The 20607-nt window shown below is 58.3% G+C and overlaps 1 long non-coding RNA gene across 3 annotated transcripts; it reads left to right on the top strand.

Moving 5' to 3' along the window:
* The first annotated feature begins 1961 nt into the window (after positions 1-1961).
* Positions 1962-10879, top strand: LOC140621971 (uncharacterized). 3 transcript variants are annotated; one of them, XR_012021719.1, is made up of 4 exons: positions 1962-2245; positions 7513-7644; positions 8249-8458; positions 10088-10879. It is a non-coding gene; the product is annotated as an uncharacterized lncRNA (long non-coding RNA). The 3 variants fall into 3 exon arrangements; XR_012021721.1 differs by lacking the exon at positions 7513-7644; XR_012021720.1 differs by lacking the exons at positions 7513-7644; positions 8249-8458.
* Positions 10880-20607: the final 9728 nt, after the last annotated feature.

The raw sequence follows: 20607 nt of genomic DNA, 5'->3' as shown, positions 1-20607 counted from the left end.
GCTGTCCCACCCGGGTCGGCTGCCCCTGCCCACCTGCCTTCGCTCCCTCTCAGTCTCTGTCTGCCTGTGTCTCTGTGAAGCTGGGACGATGGCACCCACCCATCGGGGTGGCTGCGGGCTTACCCCAGGTTCTCAGGCTTGCTGGGCCCCTGACTTGTCCCTGGTTCCTGAGGCCTTGGGACTCTCAGGGCCTCCGGGCATCCTGACCCCAGTCAGTTCTGCTCATGAAGGCCTAGACTCCAAACCTGGCCCCACGATTTCTCCCATGCCTGAGCCCACGCTCACTTTGCCCGTGTCCATGACACCCAAGGGGGCCGGGTGGGCGGAGAGGGGGCTTTGACACAGCAGAGGAGCAAGAAGCCGCAGCAGAATGACCTAACTGCCCCTGCTTAGGGGGACACAGCTGCCCACTGGGCCACCTGAGGGGGGACACAGACATCCACCCCGGGCTGGACCCTCACCACCTGCAAAATGCAGGTAACCACATCCGCTTGCAGCTCCGCTGTCCCGCCCACCTGAAGGCCCCTCCTCCCGCAGAGGCCCCTGTCTCCCGGTTCCTCCAGGAGGGAGACCCAGCCCGCCCCCAGCCGCGCCCCCAGTCGCTGGGCAAACACATCTGAGAGACAAAGGACTTTGGGTCCCCAGGGAAACGCTGTGTCAACACTTTCTCACCTGATTCAAGCTAATGAGCATTTTTCCTTTCTACTTTTTCACTGAAACACTAAAACACCCAAGAAACCAGAACGTGTAGACAAATAAGACTTTGACCCAGGTGCGACATGATGAGGTTTCAGCCCTTAGCAGCAGCCGTGCAGGGACCCCAGGACGGCTGCCCCGGCGGCTCCTGGAAGCAGGGACTCGCGAGGCCTCAGTCTCCCGGCGGGTTCTCCCCTGCTGCATCTCTGGCTGAGCCATCCTTGCCTGGCCTGGGCCCCCCGGTGATGCTGGGGCTGCTCCACCCCAGCTGAGAGGGTCCTTGATGTCATGAAGACGGTTGCGTGGGAGCTTCCACGTGGGGGGGATCTGGCCCATCAGCGTGTCTTCTCGTCTTCTCGCAGCTCTGTTGTCTCTGAGCCACAATGCCGGCTGGCCTCTGGCTCCCAGGTCTTGGGATCCCTGGGCTGCCAGGGCCTGGGGTGCACCCAGCTTGGGTTTCCTGTTCCCGAAAGCCCTCCAGTGACCCCAGGGGGCAGGAGGTGGGGCCCGGGATCTCTCAGTTCACCCAACAGCTCTGCTCATATTTGTGTTGATTTTCACTGATTTTGGATCTCCTGGGGCTGGTCACAGCCGTGCCACACTGCTGCTTAGGATTTTGTTGGGACAAAGGTTTTGGCTGAGAGGGTTGTCGAGGGAAGGGGGGAGGCTCTGTTGTCCGCAGCTTTATTCACCTGGAGCCACTGAACTCTGGTCATCCTTCCTGGGGAGCCACACTGCGTGTCGTCAGCTCAAGGCAGACATTGAAGGCCGCGCAAGAAGGGAGCAGAACAGGCGGTGTGGCCACTGAGGGTGTGAAGGCCCCACAACCCACTGTCCGCAGGCCCTGCCCCTTGTTGATGAGCATCTGCTGAATGGCATTGTGCGCAAGGACAGTTGGTGCTCTTCTCGGGGGCGCCTGGGGGCTCCATCGGTGAAGCGTCTGCCTCTGGCTCAGGTCATGATCCAGGTTCTGGGGTCAAGCCCCGCGTCAGGCTCCCTGCTGCTGCCTCTGCCCCCGCCCCTCCTGCTCATGCTCTATGTCTTTCAAATAAATAAAATATTTAAAAAATGCTAATTATAAATATTATTATTAGGTTCAATTGTCCTCATGTGATTTTATTTTGTTATTTTTTTTAAATAAACGGCACCTGAAAAATGACTGTGCTGTTGTGTAACAGAATAACCCACGACAAAGGCATGTAATAAAGGAAATGATGACATAAAGGACAGATTTCTTGGAAATGTTTTCACAACCTGCTGACTGAGCCAAGCAGCGAGGGTGTCCTGAGTGAGAACTCTCTGTCTTCGTGCTCCGTGCCTGGGGTCAGCGGCTGTGAGCAGCTGTGCCTCAATGGCCAGCAGCCTCGGGTGGCGCACCTGCGGCCTCCAGTGGCGGCTGAACCTTCACATTGTGAGGAGATTCCCACTTCTTGGAGGATTCGCGAACTTCCTCAGCATAGGGTAGGGACACGGCCTTTCATCTCTCACTTGGAATCTCCCCCAGAACCAGAAGTGACTCCAGTTAGGAGGACAACTTCTATGCCGGAAGGTGAGAGAAGTTTTCTTTATTAAAGTCATGTGGAAATCTATACAAAAAATAAAAAATAAAATAAAAAAAATAAAAAAGGAAGGAAGGAGGGAAGGAAATAAGGGCCCTTGTGATGGTGGATTTCCTGTGTCGACCCCACTGAGCCATGGGGCACCCAGATGTTTGGCCATATGTTATTATCCTGGACGTGTCCATGAGGGTGTTTTTGGATGAGGTTAGCATTTGAATCGGTGGACTGAATAAAGCAGATTGGGCTTCCCGGTGTGGGTGGGCCTCATCCAGTCAGGTGAAGGCACACAAGGCGTGAGATGGGGCTCCCCCTGCCTGCCTGCCTTGACCTGGGACACTGGTCCTTTCTGGCCTTTGGAGTTGAAACATCTGGAGCCCGCTGGCGTTCAGACTGGATCCCGTCGCTGGCCCTCCGGGCGCTCCAGGGTGCCGCCTGCGGGCAGTAGGACTCGTCGGCCTCCTCAGCCGGCTCCTACGAGGAATCTCTAGGGGATTCATCCTGTTGCCTCTTGACCGGGGACTCTGACGGACACACTGGCTTTTTCCTGTGCTCGTCGTGAGTGCTTCAGAGAAAACAGCAGAGTCTGCTCCCAGGGAGACAGGAAGCCCACGGGGGATTCGGCGCACCTGCATCAGGCCCCCCGGGGGGGGGGGGAGGGAGGTGTGAACGGTGTCAAGTGCCTCACCTATCACCCAGGTGACAGTGTGCCCACCATGGCTCTTCTGAGGATTTTCACCTGGAGGGAAGTGGCGGATGGCCTGGCAGGAGCAGGCAAGTGTTCGCCAGCCTGAGGGCTGGTGATGTCTCCTCACTTGTGGGGTGGAGAGGACATGAGATCTCACTCTCACTGGGACCCCAGGGTGGCTCCTGGAGGCCCTAGTCTAGTCCTTCCCTGTTTCCCCTGGTTGGCCTGATGGTCCAGGCAGCAGGTGGACCTGGGGAAAGTCTGCTTGCTCGTTGACCCAGAGCAGAGCCCTGTGCCATCGGTTTGGCCAGAGACCCTGCAGGGCTGGTGTGAGCAGGGCCTGGGGGACCAGTGGCTTCGAGACTTTGCACACGGGGCTGTGCCTGTGCTCTACACTCAGGGCGTTGCCAGCACGCAGGTGAACAGGACCATGTTATGGTGGAGTCACCCACCTCGGGCTGTAGGCGTTGGGCCTGCCCCCTTCTACCAGCCTTCCTGGAGGTGGGGTGCCCATGCCTGAGCTGCACCTCTACCTGTTCTTGCACCTGCACCTCTACCTGTACCTGTTCCTGCACCTGTAACTGTATCTGCACCTGTACCTCTACCTGTATCTATATCTGCACCTGCACCACTACCTGCACCTGCACCTGTACCTGTTCCTGCACCTGCACCTCAACCTGCACCTGCACCTCTACCTGCACCTGCACCTCTACCTGTGCCTGCACCTGCACCTCTACCTACACCTGCACCTGTACCTGTGCCTGCACTTGCACCTTTACCTGCACCTGCACCTGTTCCTGCACCTGCACCTGTTCCTGCACCTACACCTGTTACTGCACCCACACCTATACCTGCACCTGCACCTGTATCTGTGTCTGTATAGGCAGCTGTGTCCGTTCAGCTTCTGTGTCCTAGTGCATCTGTCCCCTCTATGCTCCCCAGATGCTCGCACATATCCACCGCCTGCCCGATGGGTTATCCCCAGCTCTCTTTTCAGAGAAAAGTTCCCGGCCTTTCCCAGTGCAGTGTGTGCCCTGTTGGTCTCATCCTGTGGCATGTGCCTCCTGGTGGCCGGGGACTCTGATGGACACACTGGCTTCGTCCTGTGGCATGTGCGCCTGGAGGCTTGTGCCGTTGGGCAGGTTTCCCTGGGCCTGCAGGCCTTCTCTTTCTTCGAGTTACTTGTTCGTACCTTCTGCTGACTTGTCTGTTTCTTGTTGATCTGTGGGAGTTTTAAAGATGAGGGCAGAGGTACAGACTTGTGTGGAAACTCCGGAAGCCGCTGGTCCTCCGGGGCTTCACTGATGTTCTGTACTTACATTTCCCAGCGTGGTGCTTCTGTTTAATTCTGGCTTCCGCTGAACTATTCAGGTCACTCAGATGTAGGTAAATCTGGTCCCCTCTCATGTTCCTCAATCTGTCAGCACACGGTTCTGCTTTCTGCTCGGGGAGATTCCTGACCTTAGAGGAACCGTGTGTGGAGCCAGGGGGGCGGGACAAGGCGCCACAGCCGGCTCTGGGCTGATGGGGAGAGCAGACTGGTGCGGTCAGCAAGGCCTGCAGATGGTCACCCTCACCCGCCGTGTCTGAATCAACTCCCAGCTGCCTCCCCAGCCCCAAACCTCCTTCCATCTCAAACCTGCTGGGGTGGGTAACACGTGTCCCCAGGTTGGCCCCCCATGATGCTCTGCTGTGATCGGCCCAGGCCAGTGGTGACTCGGCCTGATTCAGTGGCCCATCAGTATCTGCTGGGAGGGTCTCAGCAATGACCCCGGGACAGCAGTGTGGGAGAGGGGCTGCTGGCCCCTGGAAATCCCCCTCTGCTCCCCAGAACCCCCACCCACCTGGACCCTCAGGGCCCAGGCATGCCCCCTCTGCCAGCAGGCCTCCCTGGCTCCTCTGAGGTTGTGCTCATGCCCCCGGAGGGTGCAGGGGAGGGTGGGCAGCCCGAGGCAGCTCCGTGACTTATGCAGCCCCCAGCACTGGGGACACAGCCAGCTCCGGGGATGGGAGCCCTGACATACTGTATGTATCTGTCCCTCGACAGGGAGGAGGAGGTGCTGCCCCCAGGGGCCTCAGTCCCTCTGGATTGTGGGCCCCCAGGGGGTGTCTCACCTGCCAGCACTTGGGTGGGTCTGAACCCTGGCAGATGTGTGGCAGGCTTGTGTCTCTGCGTCCTTTGTGAAGCAGTTTCTGCTGGCAGTGACCCTAAGACGAGGAGCTGCTGTCGGAGGACCATGGGCCCAGGACCATGCTCTCTATGATCACAAGACCCAGGCTGTTCAGTTATGGCCTCAGGGTTGATGGGACCTCAGCCAAAGCCCTGGGCCCCCAGTCCCAGGGGGCGGAGCTGCCCCTGGGCCAGGATGGGGACTGGGTCGGGGAGGAGGCAGGAAGAAGGCCCCCTTGGGCCAGGTCTGCTATCCCCGCTGTGGCCCAGAGCAGCGGAGCAGCCCCTGCTCCACCTCCTGCACCCCAGCATCCCGACCCCCCCAGCTCTCCTGGCACCAGTGTCCCTGCCTGGCTGCCGTTTCTGGATGATACAGCTGTTTTGTGCAGGCCCGTCCTCTCTGTTGGAGCTTTTAGGCGGGAGGCCATGTCTTCTTACCTCTGTGGTTGGGGGAGCTCCCGGGACTCACGGGGCCACTCCCCTCACCCTCACCGCTGCCCTGGGTGAGAGTCCACCTGCCCCTGGGTGCCAGGCTGGGTCGTCCAATGATGTTCAAGGGGCCCCTCCTGAGCTATTCTGGCTTTTGGGTCCCGGATGCTTCCGAGGTCAGAAGGCCATTTCGGAGCGGCCTCTGCGTGAATTAAATCAGTAGGGAGAGCATCCTGCAGGCTGTGGAGAAGCTGGCTTTGCCTCCGCTGATGCTGGGGCCCACCTGTGCACCCTGGGGCCCCCATCAGCACGGGGTTGGACTTCTGTCTGTGAATAGGGCTTGACCTGCCGCAGAGATGTCCCGATGATGGTGAGGACAGCGTCATGCTCCCTGCTGGCCTCCGGCGGCTGTGGTGGCCAACACACAGGAGGAGCGTGACAACGTAAGGCCCCGGTGCCTGCAGGCTTCAGGAACAGTGGATGCCTGCAGGTTGTGAGTGCTCCCTCTCTGATGGATTTGGCCAGGGCCGACTCATCCCTAGTCTGTCACGTGGATGCAGAGCCAGGAGGGACCTGTCTGGGCAGAGGGCACCTGGACGCTGGGCCTCATGCAGGTCTCATTGACTGGTTTGGCTGTCGGCAGCCCTTGGTTCCTTGCTCTGAGCCTGTCCCTGGCTCCTCGATAGCCCTTAGAGCGGTGGCCACTGCAGGCAGGAGGGTGGAGGCCCAGGGTCCTTAGATGGCAGCTGTGAGCAGGATGCCCGCTTTGTCCTCTTCAGGCCAGGCCACAGGGTGCTCGTTCTCCTCAGCATAGTTGGCCACACGCGGGGTCCCCAGGGCCCACTGGTCCCCTAACAAGCCTGAGGAGACTGTCGTGTGGGTGCAAGCAGGCATCACCCCCGATGACCATCGACAGGTCCCCTGGTGCCGCCCCGGGAGGGGTGCATCCCACCTGCTGCCTGCATCACCGGCTCAGCAAAGTGACGTGAACCCGGAAGACTCAAGGTGGGGCCAGCCCTGTAGCGGGCTAATGCGCCCTTCAGGCCCCCGGACCCAGCACCAGGCGGCCAGCCTCACTAAGGCGCTGAAGGTGGGGCCTGAAGGTGAGGCTGGACAGTCTGGGCAGGAGGCCACGGTGTGGTTGGCAGCAGGCAACCCATCCGCACTGGGCCCAGGCTGTCGCAGTGCAGGGAAGGTGGCCTGAGGGGTGCAAGTTGGGAAGGAACTGCTGGAACCTTCTGCTGTTGTCCCATCCATGCTCAGGTCAGCCCTGTGGTTACGTGGATGGGGTGCCTGCATGGCCACAGCCCGGCTGCTGTCCCTGGGGGTCCGGCTCTGGCAGGATGGCAGGAGTGAGAGCAACATTCTGGATGGGGCGCCGGGTTCCCCACTGGTGCACTGGGCCTGCCAGGACAGCGTGCTCAGGGCAGGTGCCCCCTATGCGGACATCTCCTGGAGGTGGGAAGTCCCAGGTCAGCTGTCAGGAGCGGCGTCCCCAGCCTGCCTTCTACAGACTACACGTCCCTGGTGTATAGATGGCGGGCTCCTTCTGCCTTCTCTCTGTGTGCTCTTGGGACGCCCCAGTCCTGTGCGATCCGTGCCGCCCTCACGACCTCCCCTTTACCTGATTGCCTCTGCAAAGCCCTTGTCTCCAGGAGATAGGACTTCAGCGTTTGGGGCACACAATTCAACCCATAGCACAGGTTGTGAGAATGTTGAGAAAGAGGAGGCTTTCAGGTGCACCCTCGGGGGTCCTGAGGGTGGGGGAAGCAAGCCCCAGTTGTCCGAGGGCCCTGTGGAGGAGGTACTGGGCTGGCACGGGTCCTCAGCACTAAGTCCTGCCCCTGGCAGCTGAAGACTATCCCCCCTGCCCCCATCACTGCCCCCGCCACCCCAGCATCCTCACGGGCAGGTTCCTTGAAGCCCTCCCTCCCCGCCCCCGCTGGGAATGCGCCTTATCCACCCTCATACAGGTCTGGTGTGCTCTGTCCCACGACACGCAAATGGACCTCAGAGGAGCAAAGCAGCCGGGATGGGTTCTCCAAGGCCTCTTCATGACGCCCTGGCCTCTGGGTCCTGGAACCTGACTCTCCGGAGAAGTGAGGGTAGGCAGGTGTCCCGGGGCAGAAGGGTCAGGAGAGGACACACCAAATCTGGGTCCCTGCTTGGCTCTTGCTTCGTGATAGCTACGGGAAGCAAGGAGCCTGGAGACACGAGTTTTCTGTGAGCAGACTCCCCAGTCACCAGGCACCAGCCTCCCAAGTCAGGAGCTCTGGCCTGGGCTCCTTCCTCGCGACCCCGTGGTCCTGACACAGCAGCTGTGGACGCGGCTCCAGGCTGCCGGGGGGCAGGGCTGACCTGCTCACAGTTCACAAGCAGGCTTGTCTGCATCATCACTCCCTGGGGGCTTGGGGGGTCTGGAGCCCCAAGAAAATCTCCCAGAGTCACAAAGAAACACACTGGGGTGGGGAACCCAGGTGCCCAGAGCCCCCCGGTGGGCCTCTCTGGAGCAGTTCACCCTGGAAACGAGGGGATCCTCCTGCACTGTAGGCGCTGAGACTCAGGGAGCGGTGGTTCTGTTGAGATGACTCGTCGTACAAAAAACCCTGGAGAATATATATATATATATATATATATATATATATATATATATATTCATGTTTATTTTTTTTATTTTTTACTTTTTAATTTTTTATTTATTTATGATAGTCACAGAGAGAGAGAGAGAGGCAGAGACACAGGCAGAGGGAGAAGCAGGCTCCATGCAGGGAGCCCGACGTGGGATTCGATCCCGGGTCTCCAGGATCGCGCCCTGGGCCAAAGGCAGGCGCCAAACCGCTGCGCCACCCAAGGATCCCCTATATTCATGTTTATATTGATGAACGAATCCATAGTCTCCCACCCAGAGAACATTACCAGGTACTAATTTTACTAATTTTTTTTTAAAATGGTTTTATCATGTTTTTTAATTTAAAAAAATTTTTTAAAAAAGATTTTGTTTATTCATGAGACACACACACACACACACACACACACAGAGAGAGAGAGAGAGAGAGAGAGGCAGAGGCACAGGCAGAGAGAAGAGCAGGGGCCATGCAGGGAGCTGGACGTGGGACTCGATCCTGGAACCCCAGGGTAATATCCTAGGCCAAAGGCAGAGGCTTAACCGCTGAGCCACCCAGGTATCCCCCCCACCCCAAAATGGTTTTAAAAAAAATCTTTAAATGGGGTCATGCTGTTCATTCTATTTAGTAAGTCGCAAATTCGCAGGATGTGTCTGCGCATCTCTGTCATTCCGTGTGCGTCTCCTGACCATTTTCAGGTATAGGTTTAGAATGGGGTGTTGGAGAGGAAGTTTAAGATTTAAAGCAAGCCTTAAACTGTTATGACTGGCTGTCACTCCTCAAAGTTAATTTTTCCCTTAGTTGTAGCGTTTATGGTCCTAATTGATTTCGACTTCAAATCGATGCCACAGAAGCCCCCCACCCCCACCCCAGAACTCACCTTCTTGAGACCCTGGGGAAGCTCTGCTTGTAGCGCCACCACCCGGCCCCAGGATCAGGGGTGAAAAGTGGTTCCATCTCTGCTCCTTCCTGGAAAACAGGCCAGCAGGCCAGCCTGCAGCAGTGACCTTGTTCCCCTGAGCTTGCCTCTGCCCTGGGGTCCCAGGGAGCTCAGGACTCTGGCTGCATAGAGCCTGTTCCTCTGGGCGAGTCTATCCCTGCAGGGCTGCCTCTCCATCCAGGAGACTCCAAGCCTTCCTGTGGGGTGACCAGTGTGCCCGGGCAATCATCTGGGGGCTGGTCACCGGGCTGGACAGGACTCTGGAGGGGAGAGCGGTGAGTAGGGCTTCTTTAGGAACTGTTGGGAGTGAGGGGGTGGGCGGCAGAAGGAAAAAGCTCCATAAATAAGGCTGCTCCATGTCCGGGGTCAGGGACCCAGAGGTGGACAGCGGGCTGAGACTAGGTTTCCCACCCAGGAGGCTGGCTGCATCGAAGCCAGGGGGCAGGGGTTCACTGGGAACTAGGGGCCACCCTCATCTCAGCTTAGCTCATTTGCTCATCTCTCCTGTGGTTGAAAGTGGATTTTATGAGAAATTGTGTTAAAATAGCAAAAGTCATCAAACCCCGTGTAAAGGGGTTGCTGAAAATGGGTGTTTGAGACCCTTCTCCTGGCCTGCCAGCAGCTGAAGTATCCTGTACCATGCGGATGGACTCACGGCCTGCCTGGCTCGGCCCTGACAAAGCCACCCCTATGGGAGATCAGGTCCTAGGGACCCCGGCCTGGCACCCCTGCCCCAAACCCCAACTCTGCATCCACTCTCCTTGGCCTGGTAGGTCAGAATCAGGGTGGGTGGGCCTGCTGGCCCTGCACCCTCTGACACCCCCAGGCTTCCTGGCCCGGAGCCTGGAGCATGTGTGCGGTGGTGGAGGGGTCAGTGCACACATGCAGACATGACACATGGACAAACGTTGCTACGTGCCGTGGGTCGGGAAGCTTCGCTTTGGTTTGATCTTTACTATGGAAACCCTTTGCCCTGCAAAACAGGTGAGAATCTGCGTTCCCTCTGGAGTTTCGGCGGGGTGCTTAGGCTCCCCCCTGGGCGCCCAAACCCACCCCAGGAGCTTCTTTAGACACCCGAGGTCAGAGAGAAAGACGGAGATGAAAACTCTTGGATTTAACAACAGATGCTGGAACCTTTGACAATTCAAGAAATACTGGAGTGAAACGAAGGCAGGCCAGCGGAGCCTGGAACTGCGGGCACACCGTGGGGGAGGGGCAGACAGAGGGCTCATAAACGAGGTGGCCGCACGTCACCCTTCTCACCAGAACGTGCCCGTGGGGTCACCGCCACCTACAGAGACCTCAGATGGCACCTGCTTCTCCTTGGGAGTTAGTAACACGTCAGCAGAGTGCTGCAAGTCCTTGAGCAAAGGCTGTGTCAGCTGCAGGTAAGAGTCCACATGCCCGTACTCTTTGCTGGAAGGAACTTGGCAAAAGTACAGAAGCCTCGAATGTGCCTACGTATGGCCTGCTGGGAACGTCTGCCTGAGGACGGCCTGGGGGTGGGCAGTGTGGAGACACACCTGCAGCCGCCGAGGGCCCAGGACCCAAGAATACCTTGCCGTTTCAAAGGCTTGTTAGGCCAAAACCGGAGCAGGAGACGGAGACCACACGGGCCGCCAAGCCTACAGCACCTGCTCGCTGGCCGACCCCTAGTTTGTGTGGTGAGTGGACAGCGAGCCCCGCCGAGCACTGAGATGTCACTGCAGCGGGACCACCCAGGGCGCACACGTCACAAACCTCGTGCAAGTCGCTCAATAAATCTTGGCAAATCCACGTCCTGTCACATTTGTCGAGCATTACAAACGGTGTTTCTGAAGACACTCCAGTAACTGGGATTGGCACCATGTTAGAGTTAATGCAGAGTCTGAAAATATATTTGAGTTAGAAAACAGCTTCATTCCAATCTTATGCTGAACGTTTTATGTAAGTGGAAAGTTAGGAAAAAAAATACGTGAAGATGTTAATCATGCTGTTCACCGAGACATTTTCAACCTAATTCCCGTTTCTCAGTTATTTCTCATGTGGGCTCTCTGACCACATGAACCCCGTGTGTGCAGACACGGCACGCCGGGCAGGGCCAGTGGGTCCTCGGGAGGGGGGCACGGGTGTCAGCTCAGCTGGCCGCCGACCCCCCAGAGCCACTGCCCCTAGCGAGAGTGGACCCCCACCCAGCTGGGGCCCTTGCCCCTCCACCTCGCCTTCCTCTGCTCTGCAGAAGGGACACATTTCACGAGGAAAACACTTCTCAAGAGCTTGTCACACCCAAGAAGTAGCTTTGTGGAAAGAAGACAAAGCCCCCAAAGGGCTAGCCTTGGTGGATTTATGTGTTTTGGACAAAGGAGGATACATTTCAAGAGAAGTGACAAAGCAGAGGGAGCGACAGTCCTGGAGGGCACGAGGGCAGGAGCAGGGGGACTGTGTGCTCGGGGACACGGGGACATTGGGGCCTTGATCCCGTGACTGACTCCTCTCTACAGCTGGACAGTGTGGCCGGTCAGAACACCTGTCCTCGGACGAGGAGCCCTACAGGCAGGACCCCTGGTACTGCCCCTTCCTGGCCCCCCAGGCTCCCCGTGGTCACTGCGGCTCCCCAGCCTCATCCCTAACATGGCCCTAAGATTCGGTCAGCTGGGGCCGGGAAGCTGTGTGCCTGCTGGGATGTGCAGAGGCCACCTTTGAATAAGAATGTACTGGAAGGTTACGGGGGACAGGACGTGGTCACTGGGGAGGGCAAGCATGGACGGGGTCCCCACCTCTCCAGGCAGGAACGCAGGTTCCAGTTCTGGAGTTAAGGCGCTGCAGGCCCGGCGCCGCAGCCAACACTCCCCTCTAGTGGACAGCGTCCAGGCTGCACGCGGTGAGGACGCACAGGCTCTCAGGAGGGGCCGGGGGCTTGGCGCCTTCTTCCTCCGAGGCTCCAGGAATAGCCTGCCTGCAGTCGAGGCCACGCCAAGGGGACAAGGGACAGGATGCCAGTGGGGGCTGCCTCCTCTGGCTTTCCTCGCCCAGCTCCATCTGCCAGCAGAGCCCCATCCTCCAGTATGTGTGTGAGCGAGTGTGCACATACCTAAGTGTGTGCAAACATGTGTGTGCACATACCTGTGTGTATGCATGTGTGTGTGCGGGCTTATGTTACTGTGCGTGCATCAAGTGTGTACATGCTTGTGTGTGCTCATGTGCAAGCATGTGTGTGTGGGCTTATGTGGTTGTGCGTGCATCGAGTGTGTACGTGCTCGTGTGTGCTCACGTGCAAGCATGTGTCTGTGCATGCACATGTGTGTGTGCGAGTGTGTTCACAGGTGTGTGTATGTTGCAGGGAGAACACACGAGAGTGGAGGATTTCTGGGGTGCCTGTCCCCCTCACTTTTCACGGCAGGGGCAGGACTCTGGGAGGCCAGCCTCTGGGGTGGGGCTCCGTGCTCCGTCCCCGGGGCAGCAGGGGGCAGCAGGGTCGGGGCCCCCAGAGAAGGGGCCAGAGAAGCCTGGCAAGCGCGGGGCCAGCGTGGTTTCTGGAAGGCCCACCGCCCTCTGCAGGGCTCAGCGGTTCAGTGCCACAGCGGGCCGCCGACGGCCGACAGCGCCCCCTGGTGCCGCCTCCCACCCGCGCGGGGCCCACGGCCGCTGGAGCTGGAGAGCCCGGGGAGGGCAGGCGGGCCTGGCAGGTAGGTGCTGGGCCCCCGCAGGTGCCTGGACAGGCCCACAGAAGGACAGAGGAACAAACAGACCTCTGGACACAGGGGTCGGCAGACCACGGCTGGAAGCTTTAGTAAGAACGTTCCTCTGTGTCCCAAAGACTTGTCAGCCCCGCGGCCTGCAGTCAGCCCAGGACTCACTGGGGAGGATCGGCCGGAGGCTGCTCCAGACCAGTGAGTCCCGGGGGAGCCGACATGGGGGACAGGCCGCCTGGCCCCAGGAGCCACCAGACCTGCTTCGGTTCAATGCAGGGAGATGAGGAGCTCAGTGATGGGCCAGGCTGGAGTCAACGAGGGTTCGGGGATGGGGACAGACCACCCGGTGCCCATAGGGGAAGGCCAGTGCCATCTTTTGGGGTTTACTTTATAAATAGTGTTGTGCACCCCTGAAGCTGGTAGCCAGGTAAAGTCACAGAAGGTCGCTGGCACCCCAGAAATCGCCATGCTCCCTCCCAGTCTTGGGAGGCACAACTGTCATCCTGAGCCCTGTCATCATTGCTGAGCTTTCCCTTCGCTTGTGTCTCCCGCGGAGTCAGATAGCACACACGTGGTGTCATACAGTGTTTGCTCCTTTGCTCTGGCTTTTGTGTGATACTCCGTTCACCAGAGTCTTCTTTCAAGCCAGGTGATCCCAGATGGCCCCCTGCTGCGGGAGTGAGCCGCAGCCACCCCTCTGCTGGGGATGAGCGCTCGAGTTCCTGCTTCTGGCTGAACAATGGTGCTGCGATGGACTTTCCAGCACATCTGTTGCTGGAGTCATTACGTTTTTGTTGGGCATATACTGTGTGGTGGTGGGAATGGTGGCCCCCAAAGATGTCCGTGTCCTGGTCTGGGAGCCTGTGTGTCCCCTTACATGGTAAGGGGCTTTGCAGATGGGCTTCAGCTGAGGCTCTCGAGACGGGCAGTTTGCCCTGGGTTGTCTGAGTGGCGCTGCGGAGAGTCCTCCCAAACGCAAGTCCTTTTGCAAACTCTAGAATGTGACCTTATTTGGAAATATGTACAATGTACATCCTCTCAGATGTCACAGGTTAAGACGCGGTCACACTGGAGTGTGGTGAGCCCCAATTCCCCCATGAGTGGAGTCCTTGTGAGAAGGGGCGCAGAATGCCGTGTGAAGGCACCCACAGGAACAGGGCGGTGGACACAGGGCTCGGCGTCTACACGCCCAAGGCTGCCTCCGGAAGCTGAAGAGATGCCTGCAGCACATTTCCCCTTGGACTTCAGGAGGACCGGGCCTCCGACACACACAGATTCCAGACTCCGGCCTCCAGAACTCTCAGGGGATGAGCGTGTGTTATTTGGGGCTTCCAGCTTCGGGGAGGTCTGGTAGTGCAGCACCAGGGAACTAACAGGCCCTCACCCTGCCCCAGGACGGCGCCGTCACACACAGGCATGTGTTTCGCTTTTGGCCCTGCCAAGGGGCTCCCTGTACGCAGGGTGGAGGCCGCACGGGGCTGTGTCGGGCTCCCGGACCCGCCGTGGGCAGTGCTCTCCTCCATGCGCTGCTGATGGCTCCAAGGGTGACAGCTTATTAGGTATCCATCAACTATCTCTTTTCAAGGATCTGTTCAAGTTCTTTGCTCATTTTTCTGACTTTTTAACATCCCTGGAGCATCTATGCGTTTTGAAATTTTTTTCTACTTTGGGGACCTCTGTGAAAACTTAGTTGAATTTGGCATTTTGGAATCACCAGGTTTTAGGAACCATCATGTAGGTCGATGTGTGCAATAGGTAATGTGACTAAAAAAGCAGGCAAAATCCTTCACAGGCTCCCCACGGCAACTTTGGGTCACAGGTCTGTCATCTCTGGCCTGGCCGGCAGGTCCGGGGCACCCAGCTGCTTGCCCACCTCTCCGGGCCCTCCATGGGCCTGTCCTTTCCCAGTCACACCAGTGCTGCTGTTGGTGAGCCCGTGGTGACCAGACCAACTTACCCACTGGACACGCTGGGGCTGGGCCCCATGACACTTTCAGGGGTCCTCTAAAACATTCCAATTTCTTTTAGAATAAGAAAAGAAAGCTAGGGGATCCCTGGGTGGTGCAGCGGTTTGGCACCTGCCTTTGGCCCAGGGCGCGATCCTGGAGACCAGGAATCGAATCCCACGTCGGGCTCCCGGTGCATGGGGCCTGCTTCTCCCTCTGCCTGTGTCTCTGCCTCTCTCTCTCTCTCTCTGTGACTATCATAAATAAATAAGAATTAAAAAAAAAAGAAAAAAGAAAAGAAAGTGAGCTGTGGGGTCAGCACAGCAGTCTGTCATGGTACTAAAGGCTGTCGAGAAATAGAGCTTTAATGTGCTTCCTTTGCAGGAAGGGAGCACGGAAGTCCTGGCTGTTCACTGGGGGTCCCACGTGTCCTCACGTCTCTGTTCCTGAGCCCTGCTCTGGCAGAGGCCCTCTCTGTTCCCAATCACTGAGGCCTCTTGATAAATTAAGTCTGTGTCCTGTGACTGCATCGCCACCTGGGTGGGTCAGAGCAGCAGGAGTCTACCCTCCAAGAGCTCTGGAGGTGCAGGTTGTGACCAGGATGTCCCCAGGCTGAGCGTCCTCCGGAGGCTGCTTCCTGCCTCTCCCAGCTCCCGGTGTAGCTGCCAATGCCTGGTGTCCCTGGGCCTGTGGATGCCCTGTCTGACCTCACCTCTGTTACTCAGGGCAGGCCCTCCATCCTGTCTCCACTTGACCTTATGTGGACATTGGGGTCCTACTGGGTTAGGGTCCATCTACTTTGGTAGCCTTGATTCATTACAACTGAAAGGGCCCTTGGGCCCTGTTCCAGGTGAGGCACATTTGCAAGATCTGGGTAGACTGGATCTGGGGACCCTGTTGGCCCCATAGGGTCTCCCTCTGCACCCTGTTGAGGCACCTAAGCTTCCCTGGGTAGCACCTGTCACAGCCTGGGGCACCAGTGGAGGGAGGTCATTGTGTTTACATGCCACGCCAGCCCTGGAGTCCATGGGGAGCTGGACGTGCAGCACGTCTGCTTGCTGACCAAGCTGCACCAGCCTTAGCAGGAGCCAGCAGCCAAGTGGCCTTCAGTCAGGTGCTGTTTGGACAAGTAACTGGAGTGGATGCTTCCCACCCCCAGGTGAAGCCCCTTTCTCACATGCAGCTGATGCGCCAATGCCCTGGGGAAGAAGCCTCCCTTGGAGTTTGCTGACTTGGGTGCTTGCCCCTCTCCTTGTGGGCTCAGCGGAGTCGCTCTGTCTGCAAAGTACCCGGAATGAGCTTGCCCCCTTGTCTACCAGTGGCCGTCCCAGGGCATGCTGGTCTTGTGGACATGCTGTTCCCATGGACGTGCTGTTTCCGTGGTCCATGCTGTTCCTATGGTCCATGCTGTTCCCCTGGATGTGCTGTTCCTGGGACGTGCTGTTCCCCTGGACGTGCTGTTCCCATGGATGTGCTGTTCCCGTGGACGTGCTGTCCCTGGGACGTGCTGTTCCCATGGATGTGCTGTTCCCGTGGACGTGCTGTCCCTGGGACGTGCTGTTCCCGTGGCCCATGCTGTTCCTACGGCCCTTCCTGGTGAGCCGGCTGTCCCAACCTAGGTTCCCGTGCTCATGAACAGGGACTTCCATGATCACACAAAAAAAGCATCAGCAAACGGAAATCCAGCCATATTTTCTTTTAATTTCAGAGTCATCTGTGAAAAGACATTGAGGGACACTGAAGCCGGTAGATAATTAATTCACACGCACCTACGAGAGATGAAAGAATGCACAAATTATTTGTAACATTTTGTAACCAGTGAAATTAATGTAGTGTGAATTTGTCATTTCTACCCAAAGTTACAGATTTTCTATATTATAATTCAATCTTTTTAATGTAAAAAGAATAGGAATTTTGCCCTTTCTGGCCTCTCGGGAAGCAAGAACTAGTGTATCTAATTATCTGAACACATACGAACATAAAGGAATAGCAAGCAGCGAAATTATAAATCGGCCGGAACAACTCCATGTTTTCTGATTAAACTCTCTTTCTGGAGCTCTTAGCAATCATGTTGCCCCTGTGTTCGTAGTAATTGCATGTGTCAAAGCGGAGGCTTTGTGTAAATGGGACTGAGCGAGTTACAATTTTAATTTAGGAGGAGATAACGGCACGCGGCTCCTGGAGGGCGGCGTGGGGAGCCCGGCAGGAGCCGAGGGCAGAGGCCCGGGCAGAGGGGGTGACGGCGCCCCAGCCTCGTCAGGCCCCAGCACAACAGAGGAATTTCTAAAGGAGAGAAAGGCAATTTACCAACACAAAGCCGACCACCTGCTCTCCCCGATTCCGCGTGTGGGGGGGGTGCCTACTTCTGTGCGTGGCTCGGGGCCATGAATTTCAACGACAGTACAGTGTTGATCATCAAAACGGGACGCACTTAAGTGAGACCTTTCTGATGCACGTGAATGTCCGCAACAAGACAAAATTCAGGTTTTAACTTTTAAAATGCTCTCCAAAGCCAGGGAGGGGGTACTTTGTCCCCTTCCTCATCCCCTGGGAATGCCAGCCTACTTGCTTCTCTGGGCACATTAACGGTCTGTGTCTTTGAAGTGTGTTTCTCCTCAAGGACGAGTCTGATTGCTTCCAAGCGGGGTGCTGGTGCAGTCATCAAAGGGACGGGCCAACCAGAGGCTTCTCTCTCTGGGGGGGACGGGGGACGGCCCTTGTGGTGGAGCCGTCAGGGAGCTTGGACGCGCCCAGACACCGGGGACGGTGGCTCCTGTCCTGCCCCGCAGCCCTGGTGGCCCAGCCGCTTCCCCTGGGTGCCTTCCTTTGGGCACCGGGACCCCGCAAACCCGGCTCCCTTCGTGTCTGTGTTCTTGCTGCCTCTCCCGCTTGCTCTTACAAGGCTGCTGTTTAAACTACCCTCCCGATTTGATGGGGGATGGGGGGGCAGGGGGCAGAGACCATGGCGGGACATGGAGGGTTTCAGACGCAACGCCCGTCTCCATCTGCCTGGGCCTGGGCCGCCAGAACGGAACCCACAGAGCAAGTGGCCGGGAAACAGGCACTACGCCTCCAGGTCCTGCAGGGGGGGTGTGTAAGACCACCGTGTCTGCGGGGCTGGGCTCTGGCAGGGGCTCTTCTGGCCAGGGCCGGGGGCTGGGGGCCGGGGGCTCCGGGGATGGCCAACAGCTCGCTGTGCCTTTGCCTGGTAGAGAGAGAGAGAGAGAGAGGGAGGGAGAGAGAGACAGGGAGAGACGGGGATGGGGAGAGGAGAGAGCACCCTGGCGCCAAGCCCTGCGAGGGCACCGATCCCCTCTTTTCGGAGCCCCACCCGCAGGGCCTCACTGATTGTGGAGGACCTCCTACGTCCACACAGCTATGCTGGGCATTAGGACAGCGTCATGAATTTTTGGGGGAATACTGTTTAGTCCACAGCAGTGACTTTGTGCAGTTAGGGGGAGGCGGGGGTCACATCTGCTGCTTGGGGACTGCTGTGGCGTGCCTGCTGGTCCCCGTGCTGGTGGGGGCCACAGGTCAGAGACCAGTCCTGCCATCTGCAATGTGGGGGTGGCAAGTGCACGCGTCCAGGTCGCCCGGAGGAAGCCACAATGGATGGGGGCCCGTGAGGAGGACAGGGAATGAGCGGATCCCAAGTCTGGCAGGTCCTGGCTTGAAGACAGCCTGTCTGCCATTGTGTCCTCCCCCTGCTCACGCTTGCTCCGCACTCGGTGTGTGGGTGGCAGGGGTGCCGGAGGAAGGGCCAGAGTGGACACTGGCCAAGGCTGAGCACACCCGCTGGGACTTGGGGTCGGGTAGGTGCCCACCCACCTGTGCGTGGGTGCCCGAGTGCACGTGTATGCACCTCTGTTGCTCCAATGAAGGAATAGGGTGGGAAACATTGTTAGATTTCCAACAACACAGCTGGAAACACCGTGCAAATGACACAGATTCACATGCCGGTAGGGGATGGGCTTCTGTCACATGTAATGTTTGAGCTGCAATGTTTGCAGACGTGATGAAGAAGGACCGCACGTCAGGGCCATGGAGATGCAAGCCCGTGACCCTCTCCCACACCAGCCCTCACCCTGTTGCCCCCCCTTTGCCACCAGCCACGCAAAGTCCTTTCACGTCAGGTTTTCCCACGTGCCAGTGGCCCCGGGGCATCGGCCGAAAGGACAGGACTGGAAGCAACCAAGCCTTTCATAGCCGAGCAATCAGGGTGACGTGGGTCTGAAACCAAGACTTCCTGGGCCCAGGAGGCTCGCTCAGGAGCTGGTTCCCTCCGGGGTCCACACCACAGCCCTGCCCTGTGGGCCCACCATGTGGATGCCCAGCTCTGCATGTGTGTCTGTGCGGCTCCTCTGGTGGCTCCGTGTCCTCAGTGTCTCCTGGAGGGAGTGAGCGGAGATAAACCAGTTTTGTTCATGGCACTTGGGTTCTGACACGAGTGCCTCGTCTGCAGTAGCCGGACCGAGGGCAATGCCCGCCCCACCCCCAGCTCAAGATCTCCTGGCTGCCGTGTCTCGTGCTCAAGCCACCTCCACCCTCAGCTCACATTTCAGGAGAATTCCTTGACACGGCAGACATGTGGCCGGCTGGCCGGACTGTTGTTGGTGGAGGGCACGCCCTCCTGGCAGCCCCGTGAGAGGAGGTGGCTGAGCAGGGGCTGCTCTGTGTCAGCAGAGTGGCTCCTGCTCCTCCTCCCCCTGCTCCCGGGCTGGCCTTCCGTGGGTCTCCCTTTCATTTGAGCCACCCCTGGCCCCGCAGGATAGGGGTCAGTAAGGCTTGTGACAGTCTGGCCACTACTGGACACCACAGCTGAGCCCCCACTGAGCCCCCGTAGAGCCCGTGGGAGCTGCTGGCAACCCCTCATATTCCTGCCAGCACCACCTGCTGTTGGCAGCCTGTCCACCTCCATGACCATCCCTTGGCAGGGTCAGTGTCCCCTCCTGGGTCTGATGGTGGCAGCTCTCGTGTCCCGGGGATAGGTGATTTCTGGCCCTGTGCTACCTGTGCGCCGCCCAGCAGGCTCTGGACGGGGAGAAGGCCCAGCGCCTTGTGGCTGGCACAGACCCAGCACTCAGCCAATGGGCTGAGGGAGGGGCCCACGGCTGCCGGGATGCCTTCACTCCGTGGGGACCCACAAGATACCTCCATTCATCTTCTGTCTGGGGACCTCCCAGATTCTTGGAGATGGCTATTCTGTCCCTGTGTCAGCCTGGAGGGTGGCCTCAGCAGGAGGACGTCCTTGTGCACGCTGTGGCTGCTTCCTGAGGCCCCTCTCCTGGCGGTGTAGACTCCGGCTCCTCCCGTGTCCTCTCAGTGTCCCTCTGCATCCTGACCAACTCTTCTTACAAGGACACCAGTCCTATAGGATCAGGGCCTCCCTGGTGACCTCATTTTACCTTAATCACCTCTGTAAAGATGGTCTGCAAATACAGCCCCGTTCCAAGGTCCTGGGCGTTAGAGTCCGTGTATGAGTTGCGAAGGGACCCAATACGGCGGGGACATCCTCTTGAACCTGCTGGTCTCACAGCTAAATGATCAGTGTTCCTCCGTGGGTCCAGCTCGGCAGCGCTGCCCCCACAGCCTCACGTGGGCTCTCAGGGCATGAAGTGGGCAGTGAAGGGGACTGACGGGGGAGGGGTGGGTGGGTGTGGGGGATGGGCCCCAGGCAGCAGGGTGCTGGTGAGGCCAGCATGCCCCTGGACGGAGAGCCCAGTGATTCCCTATCCCCCAGCGCTGTGCTTTCTCAAGAACATTTAAAACATCCTTTCAAAGTCATGGAAGTGACACATGTGCTTGGGAAACGCGGTCAGCCCTAACGGAGTCCGTGAAATGGATGAAGCCATTCGTGTGCGGTCCCTGCAGCTGACCGGCCGCCCTG

The sequence above is a fragment of the Canis lupus genome, chromosome 31, assembly GCF_048164855.1.
Source record: "Canis lupus baileyi chromosome 31, mCanLup2.hap1, whole genome shotgun sequence".
NCBI classification, from domain to species: domain Eukaryota; kingdom Metazoa; phylum Chordata; class Mammalia; order Carnivora; family Canidae; genus Canis; species Canis lupus.
This window is presented reverse-complemented; position numbering and strand designations above follow the sequence as displayed.